Raw genomic sequence first — 14,504 nt, 5'->3', positions numbered from 1 at the left:
GTATAGATAAACCTTAGAACAAGAAAGCCTAGAGGCATCGCAAAGTTATCCTCGAAAAGAACAGATCAGATTTTAATTAACATGACTCTCAAAAGATGGGGCCAAGAGGGTGAAGAAGGGTGGTAGCAGATGGAATGAGTTCTTTAGAGGAAGGACCCTGCCCATCACTTGCAGCTCCATCCTGCCGAAGCTGCCCTGCTCAGCATCCACTCACCTCCTCTGCAGTCACCTGCTTCGCCTCACGCAGGGGAAGGATGGAGGAGCTATGTGAGCCCGTCGTTTTCTTTCCTTCTTTCAAATGCCCAGTCCTCCTGATCAACATTATGTTGGTTTCATTTCACACCACTATTTTAAGGCTTTTCCAGCCAGACACAACTGGCATCTGGGTGACTGTTTGAGAATTCTTTAAAAATTCCTGTTGTCTTCCCCCCAGGCCCTCCTGACTGTCGAAGTTCACCTGAATGACTATGCTTTTCCTTTTTTTCCACACCCATACTCTAGAACAAACTGTTTCTGATCTTCACCATTGAATGACTTAAAATCTAACACCAGTTCCAGTTTCATTTCTGGAAGTCATGGGGAGGTCCTAATTATCATTTAAACAAAGCTGCTCTAAATTACCAGAGTTAATTTCTACAAACTGACTAACAGAAAAGGGTGCCAGGTATTAAAAACAGAAACCAGGTATTTTCGTTAGAAATGCTTTTAATACAGGTGCTTACAACATTGCTGCAAGGGCTGGAGGAAGGGGCTCTCGGCTGGGCTTCTGAGAAAGATTCCTGGGACTCTCAGAAAGGCCGAGTCTCACTCAGCCAAGACAGTGGAGAATCAGGAGGCTGCCACAGACAGGACTGAGCTCGAGAACGCCTGCAGTGAGCCCTGGCCTTGTTACTTGGTTGGCTAGAGTACCATCCCCTGTACCAGCAGGTTTGGGGTTTGATCCCCAGTCAGGGCAGCCAATTGATGTTTCTCTCACATCGATGTCTTCTCTCTCTCTCCTCCTTCTCTCTCTAAAACCAATCAATATATTCTCTGATGAGAATTTAAAATAAAAAAGAACACGTGCAGTGATCCAGAGACCAGAAGGCAACCCACCACCACCATTCCTGCCTCCACACACTCCAAGCCTGGCGACTGGACACCAAAGTGCTGCTGCCCAGATCCCCAAGTCACCACTGCCTGCTTGCCAGCAGAGAAACTAAGAAAAGCAACCAGCTATTGGTCTCTACCTCACTTCTGTTTATAAACTTTGCCTGAATGCACCTAATTGGCAGAACTAAATTCATATTCTACTTATAAAAAAGCCGGGGAGATACCGCCTGCTGTTTTCCACTCCCTGGACACAGGTGAGAACAGGCCCTGAGGACCAGTGGACACTAGCCACCACAGAAGGATGGGCCGTGAGGACACCGATATCTTATTTTGGTTAAATCTTCTGCATGGACCCCAGTGCCTGACTCACAGTAGGCACTCGATTACTATTTGTTGAATGGATGAATGAACAAATGAGTGAATTTTCACAAATTATTACCAAGTAATAGTTTCACTTCCATTTCTCCCTAGACTGGACCTAGAGTATATGCCACAAACTCTCTCCACCTGGCACCCTCCATTCTCTCGCCATTTTCTCTCCTGACCACCAACTGTGCAATACCTTGAGTGACTAACTGGTCCTGATTTGCCAGGATTGTCCAGTTTTAGGACTAAAAGTTCTGTGTCCCAGAAAATTCCTCAGTCCCGGGAAAGCAGGATGGCTCATCACCCCAGCACCCCATCCTCACTGAGGAGCCTCCTGCATTCATGTCTAGAGTAGCAAATCTTGCTGAAGGGATGGGAAAAGATCCCACCACACTCTGAGGTCTTCAACCTCAGCAGGCCCCTTATGGCTGCTCCACAACTGTTTTTACAAGACCTTGGTCAGCTCCTCACAAGGGCTCCACCTTTACTGCTTTCTTCCATCCTAACACCACCCACTGGTGCCCTTTCACGTCAGATGATTTCTTGTCAAGTGACTTTGCCACTTGTGAGGAGCGAGCGCCCACAACTTTCCACATTCCCACTGTGGGGCTGGCCCCTGTTGCCCCTGGGCTTGCCCAGAACCACCCACTGTCCCTGCGCCCTCCCCTCTCTCCATGAGCTCTACTCTTTCATCAATCTTTCCCTACCTGAGGGGACTCCTCCCCTCATCTAGTAAGCAGGTGCCAAGTCTCTTCCATCTTTAAAAAAAATCCTTAAGCCTGAGATCCCCTACGCAGACCATCCTTTCCATTTTTTCCTTTCAAGTGAGGCTGGGCCTTTATAAAGGAAGAGTCTGCCCTCCATGCTTCGATCAATTACTTCAGTCCACTCCCCAACACGCCTCCACCCGCATCCTCCCTCCCTGCATGTCCTTTGCACATTGACACTCTGTGCAGAGCCATACGAGACCCTAACAAAGAGAAAATGAGTGATTCTGATGCTGTCTGTTTTAAATTTTGATGTTTTGTTCATTGTAGATTTTTTTTGCACTAATGCCATTTTTTGAAAATACTGCATTAAAATATTATTCATCTTGATTACTGAGTTTTTAGGTACATCTTTAATTGTTGTGCCAGAGGTGAGTGCCTCCCTCTTCTCACCCTAATGTCCCATTTCCTACTGACGATGCTGGTGTACAGGCCTTGCTGGCCTCCCAGGGACCACATCCAGGACCTATGGATTAACCCCTCCCTGAAGCCCTCCTCCCTTGGGTGACCTCACACCTCTATATCCTAGGCAGTCCCTCTCTAACCTGACTCTCCTCCACACCCTCTTTCTGCACCTGCTCATTAAATGAGGGTGTGCCCTAGCACCCATTTCTCACCCAGATGGTTCCCCTGGCCTTTCTGTTCCCCTGCCTATGGCTTTCACCCTCTCCAAACCAACCTCCAATCAGAATAATTCAAACCTTCCAATGGTTCCTCATCTCCCATTGCAAGTCCCAATTTTCTTTGCATTCAAGATCTCTCGTGGTCCAGTGCCTGCACTCATCTCTCATTAACACACACCTTGCCATTTGGCTTCAAACAAACAAGAAGTTTTTTCCTATGCATACTCTGTGCCTTTGCCTGGATTTCCTCTTCCATTTACCTGCCGAGCAAAACCTTTCTCAGCTTTCAAGGCCAGCTGAAGAATCTCCTGCTGTGTAAAGCTTTCCTGGGAAGAATGCACACAGACTGGGTCAGTAACACCTTCTACCAAGTACATTAACTCCCTAGCATCCAGCATTCCTCTCATTATTGGTGACAGTGAAACATGGTTCCTTTAGTCAGGCTTCTTCATCTGTCTCGAAGAATATAAACTTTGCTCCAAACCATCTGGTATTCGAAGCACACAATAGCCTCTGTAACCAGTAGCATAACAGCCAGCATAACTGGTTCCCACCATACCTTAACCTATCCAAAGATATGCATAAGATTCCACTCTTTATATAGCTTGTCTACCTGAAACAAGGTCATGGCATGGCATGAAACATAGCATGGCATGGCATGGCAAGATCCTGTCCACCGAGCCACAGCAGGGAAGCAGATGTAGTTTGCAGAAACGTGCCTGCCTTGCCAGCTGCAGAAAGCAGCATGTAAACCTGCAACTTTCAGGTGTCTGGGAGTCCCCACTGATACATGAACATGAAGTCCCTGAGGGAGTCACTCGAAGTTTCTGAAAGGACAAAGGAGAAGGTATGCCCTGGCCAGGCTGAGTCAGTTGGCTGGAATGTCCTCCCACAGGCCAAAATGTTCTTGGTTTGATTCCCTGTTGAGTCACATCCCTAAGTTGTAGGTTAGATCCCCAGTCAAGGGTACACACAGGAGGCAACCCATCGATGTTCTCTTTTTCTTTCTCTCTCCCCCTACTCCTCTCTAAAAATCAATAAACATCCTCAGGTGAGGATTAAAGAAAAAGGAGAAAGGGTGACAGGACTCTATGGGCAACACAGAGTGTGGCCATCTCACAGGAGCTCTGTGCATTCACCCTGAACATAGCAGAACCTGCCCTCCCTCTCCATTTGTGTACAGAACCTGGGGGTCAGGGCTGTGTGTGTAACAATTCAAGCAGCCAGTGTGATGAACCCATCTTTCCTCTCACAACTGTGAAATGTCATTTTGTGCTCCATCCACAAATATTTAAAATGAGGTCATTCACCACAAGGTTTCTGGAATTTCTGAAATTCGGACATATACCAAACAAGAGCCTAACAGACCATGTACTTAGCCTGAAGCATAAACACATTTCAATTTGGGATGTTACTAATCATTCTTATGCATCAATGGCTAAAAATACTCATCAAACATTATTTGGCTTCACAAGCAGTGCATTTCAATTATAGCAAATTGCCTGCAAACAACAGACAATCTCAATTATAAAATGACATAAAATTAGAAGGTATATTTTATAAAGTTCCTTGATGCGGCTCAGCCCCATGACTCTCAGGGAAGCTCCCACAAATTCCAACAACATGACCTCCAGTAACTCCCCTGGTCCCAACATCCAGGCTGGAGAAAACAAGGGATTGAAAGAATCACAGAATGAGAAAGGATCTAGACCAAAAAGAGATCGTGAATTATCAAACTGAATACAGAAACATGAGCAGGGTCCCTAGGGACATTAAAGCTAAATGCATTTAATATAGTGGCCCACTCCTTCTTAACCAAAGTTAAATTTTCACCAGGGCAAACTTCTCATACGGAGCCCAAACACCTAACAGTTTACCCCACCTCTGCCCAACCCATAATCTAACTCAAGACAAATAAAAATCTCACTGTTTCCCGGACAGTGTTTTTCGGTCTCAACATCTTTGCTTAAGTCTTTCCCCCCCATTTGGAAAGCTCCTTCCCTCTTCTCAGTCTCTGCCTAGTAAAATTCTATCCTGTCTTTCCAGGCATGTCCTCCTTAAGCTTGTTTTGACTCCCAAATAAAGTCATCTCCTCCTTCTTCATAGCATTATTTTACTCTTTTCTGGCATTTATCTTATTCTAGTTGGATCCCTGTCATATGTAGTAACATCCTTGAAGACAGGTTAAGTTCTTACTCATCTTCATTAGGCTGTGGTAGCCTGGCCAGGCCTGCCAAGCTCACTCTCCTCGTCCCTGAGCCAACAAACTGTTCAACACTACGCAGCTTCAGCATGTCTACACATGTGTAATGCCTACTCATTCTTCCATACCCTGCACTGAAGCAAGATATAGCTGCTGGTGGAGTAAGGTATCTTACTTGGAATTTGTTTTTCAGATTCAGGAGACAGAGCTTATAAAAGAAAGCTTTTACAATTATATGGGGGTAACCATGCTGTTGTTTGAATATAAGAGCTAGTGAACCCACACACAGGGCATCTTGGGAGCTGGTAGAGTACAATGTCTCCAGCCAAGCTCAACAGACATCCTCTGGCCTTTAAGCAAAATTACATCTCCTCATGCTTTTAGCTAAAAATTTGTCTTTTGCACTTATCACAAATTCTAAAACTGTAAGATTTATGTGTCAAAATTTCCATCTTTCCCAAACATCCAGGCCAGTGATCCACATGTAGCATGATTTGCCTAAGATGAACTCAAAAGTGCTGAAATTTAAATTTATTTTAATTTTTTTCTCAAATAGGATAGTCTTCTGACATCCTCAAAATTACTAATACCATGTATAAGATGGTGTAAGTTTAATATACAACTAATCTTCCATGAGCTATTGCTGTATTCACTCACGTTATTGAGAAAAACCAGAGAACAATGTATGGCGTTTATTGCCATTCATCGATTTACTATGAGAATTCAATTCCTTGGCAAAAAATAAAGCAAATTCTCTAAATTTAAGTAATATTTGTTTCTTGCCTACACTTTATTTTTTTTTTATTTTTTATTTACTTTTAGAGAAGGAGAAGGAGGGGGAAAGAGAGGGAAAGAAACATCAATGTGTGGTTGTCTCTTGTGCACCACCAGTTGGGGATCTGGCCCACAACCCAGGCATGTGCCCTGACTGGAATTGAACCAGCAACACTTTGGTTTGCACCAACACTTAATCCACTGAGCCACACCAGCCAGGGCTCTTGCCTACTCTTGAAAACAAAGATCATTGACTTTAAAACTATTTTTGAATGCCTCAAGTAAAAAAAGAAAAGATATATAAGCAAAAGGGGAAATCCAAAAAAAAAGTTCAAGAAAAAAAACTCTAGAATTTCACAAGTGAATAACGAAGCTTTAGTTCCCACTTGTAAAATCAGATGCTATTACCCTAGGAGATATCTTAAACCCTAGAACCAGTAGCTACAAAAGTTTTTCAATTACTTTGAAGTAAATATAAATAATAATTATAAAATAGATATATACATCAAATATATTACATTTATAATGTAAAATAAAATGTAGAATAAAAAATATATATATAATCAGTTAATGTCTCCAACTGATGAGTTTATTGCAAAAGACATAAACCATCTTGAGTATGCAGGTAAATGTGGTATCAAACCGGTAGAGTTAGTTCTTTCATAAGTACTGAATTTCTAAAGATGACAATCCAATATCTAGAATAAGAGGAAAATAATGAAGAAACTTTTTGTCTGTTCGGCACTTTAACTTAAATGATCAAAAAAGACAAAGTGGCTAAAAGCAGAGATAACCAGAGAAACAAATACTGAACAGGGTACAAAGTGGGAGTGGGAGTGAAGCAGTTTTATCTGAAAGAAAACATTCAAGAATATATTTTTTATATATTCATTTATTCATTTGTATGTGCATAGGGTCAAAGAAAAAATTATTTCTCTAAACACAAAGTTGAGGAAGAAAAAAATCTGGGCTTCTGAACAAGCAGATTAATGAATTATAAGCTGTGGATACACACATTCTTAAGAACAAGAAAAGTGGTCATTAGAACAAAAAAATTTGTTTTTCATTAGAAACATTGATACCAGACAGGAGTGAAATTACATGTGAGAAAAGCAGAGATATTAATAGAAAAAGAAAAAAAATCCAGCAGCTCTGAAATGCAATGGTAGAAACATCACACAAAATAGAGAAACAAAGAGAAAATATTTTTTAAAAAACACTTAAAAGATTGTAACCTTTGGCTATCTTAGGCAATGCACTCCTGGGGACTTCCTCTATTTACTCTGCATGTATTTTAACCCAGATAATTATAACACAATTTGATTTAAAAGTTTTGGAAAAAACTTTTGCTCTGGCTGGTGTGGCTCAGTGGACTGAGCTCCTGCCTGAGAACCAGAAAGTCACAGGTTCGTTTCCCAGTCAGGGCACATGTCTGGGTTGCCAGCCAGGGTCCCCAGTTGGGAATGAGTGAGAGGCAACCAGTGGATATATCCCTTGCGCACTGATATTTCTCTTCCTCTCTTTCTCCCTCCCTTCCCCTAGCTCCAAAACATGCACAAATAAATGCATACATAAGTAAATAAATAACTCTGACAATACAGGGAGTTAAGTGCAATCCTATGAAGTGCAAGGATAGCCAGTGAGTATATGAAAGTATAGAGGAAAGGAACCCATTGGGTGGATTGTGAAGTCTTCCTAGAGGAGGTGACAGGAGCTGAATATAAAGGAGAAACAGGGCAATAATAATAGTTCTTCTTGTCCCTCTGGTAAGGAAAGCAGAGGAACCAAGTCCAGATCCATCTTTTTGTTCCCAGCACCCAGAATTCTGCCTGGTCCAGAGAAGCTTGATAAATATTGGTAGGATTATAATGAATTAAAGGAAAGAAGGCATTTTGGCACATAAACACGAGTTTAATTAGCCTTTGGGGCCTCCATAAGGAAGAAATAATCAAACGGAATCCATTCCGGAGGATTTAAAAAAGCAACACACCAGGTGACTAGGAGTGCTGTTTCTGCCCGATCAGGGTAGTGTCCTGACAGCCCAGTCCCGGGCAACAGGGGCGTAGGTCGGTCTACTCACGCCGGGGCAGCCGCCGGCTCTTCCAGCTGGATCTCCGCGGGGAAAGGCACCCTCAAACCTGCCGCTCCGAAAATCCAAAGTTGAAACTTCCAGGAACTGGGGCAGAGGGTCGGAGACCGCTTCTGGGGTAGGCGTCCGGAATGTGTGTGCTCTGAGCCCCTGCGCGTCACCTCCGCAGGCGAAACTGCATGGGAGCGCCGCCCATGCAACCCTCCCCAGAAGCCCTGCAAAGGTCAGGAGTTTTCGGGGACACTAAACTCTCTCTGGCGCCCGAGGTTACCGGCAGCAGATGGAAAACGAGTGGGCGCCGCTGCTGCGGCCCACCGAGCCCCTGAGGGCGGAGGCGAGTGGGCCCGGGGCGTCTCAGTAACAAAAAACATACTTTAGTTTCAGCTTCCAGTAGGCTCCTGCTATTGTTTAAAAAACAAAACTAAAAACCTGCCTGTGACTACCCTCCCAATGCCCCCTGCGCAAGTTTCCATAGGGCGCGAGTGGCACCCAGTTCCTGCGGGGCTGCGGGTGGATCCACCAAAGAAAGCCGGTGTAAGACTGGGCGTAAAAATAAAGGAAGTGCAAATGTCAGTTACAAACACTACGAAACATGAAGTCTTCAAAAACGCCATTTTAATCGAACAGCCAACCTACAAGCTGTAAACAACCCAAGTGTTAGCATAAAAACTGAAAAGTTCAGTATGGCAAACAAGTTTTGGGATTTTGTTTGTTGGTTTTGGAGTTGGGTCAAGTTTTTTGCTGTTCTTTCCACTGAAACTCTTCATAAGATTATGTAAACCACCGGAGGGAAAATACCCAGATGTCTGTTAGTCTTACCCGAAATCTCTTAAGTAAAGCAGGTCGGGCCAGATGAGCCTGTTTGTTACCGATTTCAGGCTATCCGGATATGCCTATTGTCGAAAATGCTTCACGTTTGCTATCGCCGTATTAGCACTACCTCTCCTTGGGTAAACAAATTTCAAAGTCAACAAAGAAAATGTTCACGAGAGCTTTCAGCGGCCTTGAACTTACTGTCTGTCCCTTGAACTTCCTGTTCCTTGAACTAAAAACTTAGTCTGAATTTCAATGGCCTTTGTTCTGTTGCAAGCCACTTAATATTTGAAAGAGCATGCTGTTTCCAAATCCAGACCCGGTCAAGCAAGAACATCTTGAAATCAAGTTTTATCTGAGGCTTTACAAAAATCTTACCAGGCTGAACTGTCCCAGGACAACTTTTTCTTGCAATTTCCCAAAATACCAGTATTACACTGCTTTGAGACACTTCAGGCTATTTCAAAAGAGTGAAAATTCCTGCCAGGCCCGCTGCTCCTCCGCATAAATGCAAACGCGCGCACATATTGCCGCAGGAAGTCTTTCTCAACAACAACTCGGAAGGAAAACAGCCAAATCTTTTGAACAGTTCCCCTGGGTGTTGAGCAACTTTCAAAACGATCTTAAGCCAAGTTTACAGGACGCTGGCGACCTGCCACCAAAACTTGCGGCCCGCTTCTGCTTCAGTGGGCCCAGGATGATTTGGTCGGATGGATCAGACGAACCTCCCCGAGGACCCCGGAGGCCTCTGCCAGCCCATCTGAAAATCCGAGGTGCGGGGGTGAGCCGGGCGAGGGGCTGGGAGCCCGGAGGGAGTGGGCGGGGGCGGAGGGGGGACTCCGCCCCCGCCAGTGCCCAGGGGCAAACCACAGGTAAGGAATCTGCAGGATTGAGTCATCTGCCAGAAGGGCCACCCCTCTCAGGACCCTGGCCCAGCACCCCTCCTCGCTTCACCCCAGCCCAGAGCCAGGGCAGGAAGTGCGAGTTTGGAGGGCTCGGCCAGCGACACGACAGGGGCGAGCGGGGCCCACGGTAGGCAACGCTGACACTAAAACCTAAAATTACATCTGAGAGTCTGAGGAGGGTTGGAGCTGCGGGTTAAGAGGGGCCACGTACCGTTCTGTCCGCCGAGGGCATGTCCTACCGCGCTGCGAGCTTTCAGGATTCCTTACCCCGGAAGCTGAGGAGCACAGAAACAAAACAACAAAAAAAAAAAGAAAGCGAAGCCCTGCAGCGGACGTGGCAGCATACAATGTCCACTTCGTCGTTATGCGGTGGTCTGTTCTTTTTTTTAAATTTTATTTAGTTATTGCGGTGGCCTATTCTTTAATATTCATGTGTCTTCCACTGTAAGACACTGAAAAAAGAAAAGCAAACTAAACCTAAAGCAGGCAGAAGTAAATAATGAAGATTAAAGTGGAAATTAATTAAATATAAAAGAGAAAAGCAATAGGGAGTATCAATTAAACCCAAAGCTGATTTTTTTCAAAAGGTGAACAAAATTAATAGTCTTTAACTAGATTGACTCAGTGGGGTTGTGAAGAGACTCAAATTACTAGAGTCAGAAATGAAAGATGGGACATTACTACTAATCCTACAGAAATAGAAAGAATTACAAAGGGACACTATGAATAATTGTATACCAACAAATTAGATAACCTAGATGAAATGGATATGGACAAACTACTAAAACAGACTAAAAAAGATATAGACAATAGGAGCACAATGTATGGAGGCAGCCACACATTGATGTTTCCCAACCTCTCTCCTTTCCCCTCTAAAGATAAATAAATAAAATCTTAAAAAATCTGCAGTTAGTATATATTAAAAAAAGACCTCATCTCTGAATACAGTAACATTCTGAGGTACTACTGGGGGTTAGGGTTTCAACCTATGAGTCTGGTGGGGGCAGTGGTGCAAAATTCAGCCCAGAACGAGGAGGGTACACTTCCCAACTCAGTTTAGAGGCCTTATTATCATGATACCAAAAACCAGACAAAGACATCACAGGCAAAGAAAACTACAGACCAATTATCTTATAAAGATGCAAACTTTCTCAATAAAATACTAGTAAGCCAAATTCAGCAAAATATAAAAATAATACATCATGACCAAGTGAGATTTATCCTTGGAGTGCAAGATTGGTTTAACATTTGAATATCAATTAATGTTATACATCATATCAATGAAATAAAAATAAATAAAATTTACATGATCATTACAATAGATACAGAAAAAGTATCTGACAAGATTTAGCACCCTTTAATGATAAAAGCACTCAGCAAACTAAGAATGGAAAGGGATTCCTCAACTTTACAAAGAGCACCTCTGAAAAACCAACTAACCACACACTTAATGGTGAAGAACTGGGTGCTTTCCCCCTAAGATCGGGAACAAGACAAGCAAGTCTGCTGTTCACAAACAAGTGCTGGTGAGGATGTGGAGAAAGGGGAACACTTCTGTACTCTTGGTGGGAATGCAGATTGGTGCAGCCACTGTGGAAAGCAGTATGGAGATACATCAAAATATTAAAAATGGGGGCTGGGAGGTTAGGGGGAGGAGGGATTGAACAAAAACAAAAAAGGACTCATGGATATGGAGAACAGTGTGATGATTGCTGGGGGGTGCAGTTATAAGGGTACTAAATGGTAAAGAAAAATAAATACAATAAAGATTTTAAAATAATTAACTATTTAAAAATTAAAAATCGATCTTCCTTTTTACCCGGTGATCCCACCTCTGGGAATATATCCCAAGGAACCCAAAACACTAATTTGAAAGAACATAGGCACCCCTATGTTCATTGCAGCATTATTTATAATCACCAAGACATGGAAGCAGCCCAAGTATCCAGCAGTAGATGAGTGGATAAAACAACTATGGGGCATTTACACAGTGGGCATTTACTACTTAGCAGTAAAAAAAGAACAAAATTTTACCCTTTGTGACAGGATGAATGGACCTGGAGAACATTAAGTGAAATAAGCCAGTCAGAGAAAGACATATACATGATTTCACTCATGTGGAATTTAGTGAACAAACAACTAACAAGGAAAATAGAGCCAGACATAGAACAGGAAGACAGGTAAGGGTGAAGGGAGCAAAAGAAAAAGGACTGGTAGATGTGGGAAAGAGTGTGATGATGCAGGGGCGGGGTGTATAAGGGGATTAAATGGTAATGGAAAAAAATTCAATTAAAAAAATTCTGCTGTCCTCCCTTCTGTTCAACAAAAGACATCCAGATTGGAAATGTAAAAGTAATTCTATTTACAGATGACTTGATCTTGTATATAGAATGCCCCCCCTAACCATTAGAATTAATGAGCAAGTTCATCGAGGTTTCAGGATATAAAATCAATATACACAAATCAGTCGGTGCGAACTCCCAGCCGCCTGTGGGTGCTAAAGGCAGACGCGCCGCAGCGCGGCGGGAGGCTGAGCTTGGCTTCGCGGGGGCGGGGCAGCGTGCAGTTCCCCAGCCACGTGGGCCGGGCTGGGCAAGGCGGCTGTGCAGACCCTGCCTACTCTAATGCTGCAGCTGTGGGCGCCCCTGCGCGGCCGTGCAGGCGCCTTCCACCACAACCTCTTCCTCTTCTGCCGCTCGCCTGCTGCTACGCAGGCCTGAGCATTTTAAGAAATCAGCTACGGAGAGAAAAATGACTTATTCACAGGAGGATCCTCCCCCAGAGACGGGTGAATCCGAGTGCCTTCAAGCTCAAGTCCGAGGCTCCATCTCTGTGGGCTTTGCGGGTGTTATCAGGCGCATCTCTGCAGTAAGGAGCACCAGACTTTGAACTGGAGATTGCGGCATGTGCAGGCTTGTAGGCAGGTAATTTGGACAATACAGTTCCAGACCACAACTTCCTTCTTCCAGAATTTGAAATCATCTCAGAAACAGAAGATTGAGATCACACCTGAAGTTTCGGTGGGGGGGAGGGTGAAGTGGAGATTATAGGGAGCACGGGTGAAGTACCCGAGGAAGAATTGGATTCCATGGCAAAATGTGAATTCAGGGACGATAAAAATTTTCCTAAAGTTTAAAACTAAAATAACCCTGGAACTCAGATTCTCAGCTAAGACAGAGGGCTTGCCCCCATCTGGATCTCTGGTGAAAATACCGCCCCCAACCGCGAGGAAATGATATGCCGGTGGTACATACATTTGAATTCCAGGGCATGCTGCTCAACTACCTAAAGGCCGACAGACTGAGCCGGAGTGTCCTGACTGGCTTCACCTGTGCTGAAAGCTGCAGCCTGGGCACTCACTGGCTACACAGAGGAATGTGTTTGGAAGGCCGATGTTAACATACATTGTGAAAACAGCCTTGTAAAGCCTTAAACATGCTCATAATCTCTTAAACCTTGCAGTTACATTTTTAGGACTTTATCCTATGGAAATAATTATACCAGAGAGAGGTACAAAGATGTTGTTTTAGGTACTGTGTACTAGTGTCTAAATATTAAAACAAAAATGCCCAGTAACAAGGAATTACATAAATTTTGGTGTATCTATCCAGTGGGAGGCTACACAGTTTTAGTGATAGGGGCCTGTATGCACACCCAGTAAGGTACAAACCTGAATCAACACCAAGACACCATTGTAGATGGATTCCTAGTATGATTGTATATTTTTAAAAATATTTGAACATATGTACGTGCACAGACAGAAATCAGGAAAGATATGTATTAGGTGTGAAATGGTTAACTGAATGGTGGGCTAGGTGAAATTATTTTATGTGTATATTTCTTCAATAAAAATGGGTTATATGCCTAATTAAGTAAAAAAATCAGTACACAAAAGTTGATTTTATTTCTATACACTTTCAATGAACAGTCTAAAATGAAATCAAGAAAACAATTCCATTTGCAATAGCATAAAAAATAATACACTTAAGAATAAGTTTAACAAAAAAAGTATAAAGTACTGTGGTACTGGCATAAGGACGGACATGTAGATCAATAAAATGGAATCAAGGGGCCAGAAATAAAATCATATATACATGGTCAGCTGATTTTTGACAAAAGAGTGCTAAGATTATTCGATGGGGAAAGAATAGTTCTTTCGACAAATGATAGGGGGACTACTGGATTTCCACAGGTAAGAGTGCAGTGAGCCCTGGCCAGGTAGCTCAGCTGGTTAGAGCATCCTCCCTGTACGCCAAGGTGGCAGGTTCGATTTTCTGTCTGGGCACAAACAAGAAGCAACCAATGAATGCATAAACGAGCCTCTCTCTCTTTCTCTCTCTCTCTCTCTCTCAAAATCAATAAATTCACAAGAATATTTTAAAGAGTACAGTTAAACCACTACCTCACACCATAAAAAATCAAATCAAAATGGATCAAAGACCCAAATGTTAGAACTAACCTATAAAATTCTTAGAAGAAAACATAGAAGTGAAACTTAATGATCTTGGATTTGACAAAGGGTTCTTAGATATGACTCAAGTGTGAGAAACAAAAGGAAAAATTAAATAAATTGGACTTCCTCAAAATTAAAACCTTTTGTACTTCAAAGTCAATCAAGTAAGTGAAAAGACAACCTATAGAATGAGAGAAAATATTTTCAAATTCTATATCTGATAAGGGAGTTGTATTCAGATTGTATAGAGAACACTTACAACTCAATAATAAATAGAAAAATAAAATAATTTTTCTATTTATTAAATGGGCAAAACATCTGAATAGGCATTTCTCCAAGGATAATATACAAATGGCCAATTAGTACGTGAAAGATGCTCAATATCATCAGTCATCAAGGAAATACAAATCAAAACCATC

At 42.9% G+C, this 14,504-nt stretch overlaps 1 protein-coding gene and 1 pseudogene across 7 annotated transcripts in view; one reads left to right on the top strand and one right to left on the bottom strand.

Moving 5' to 3' along the window:
* The window catches only part of CFLAR (CASP8 and FADD like apoptosis regulator), a 41,068-nt gene extending 31,122 nt beyond the window's left edge, over window positions 1-9,946 (bottom strand). The window contains exon 1 of one of the 7 annotated variants that reach the window (XM_053665147.1): window positions 9,844-9,946. The gene's annotated coding sequence lies outside the window, so the exon portion shown is untranslated. Of the gene's footprint in view, window positions 1-214; window positions 2,357-7,815; window positions 8,299-8,733; window positions 9,050-9,105; window positions 9,301-9,843 lie in introns of those variants that run through there. The other 6 variants (XM_053665155.1, XM_053665150.1, XM_053665149.1 and 3 more) reach the window with 6 other exon arrangements.
* LOC119065515 (programmed cell death protein 2-like) lies at window positions 9,457-13,972 on the top strand (annotated as a pseudogene).
* The last annotated feature ends 532 nt before the right edge of the window (window positions 13,973-14,504 follow it).

Source organism: Artibeus jamaicensis, unplaced genomic scaffold (assembly GCF_021234435.1).
Source record: "Artibeus jamaicensis isolate MK-2021 breed Jamaican fruit bat unplaced genomic scaffold, CSHL_Jam_final contig_391, whole genome shotgun sequence".
Classification (NCBI taxonomy): Eukaryota; Metazoa; Chordata; class Mammalia; order Chiroptera; family Phyllostomidae; genus Artibeus; species Artibeus jamaicensis.
The sequence above is the reverse complement of the archived record's forward strand: the minus strand, read 5'-3'. Positions and strand labels throughout refer to the sequence as shown.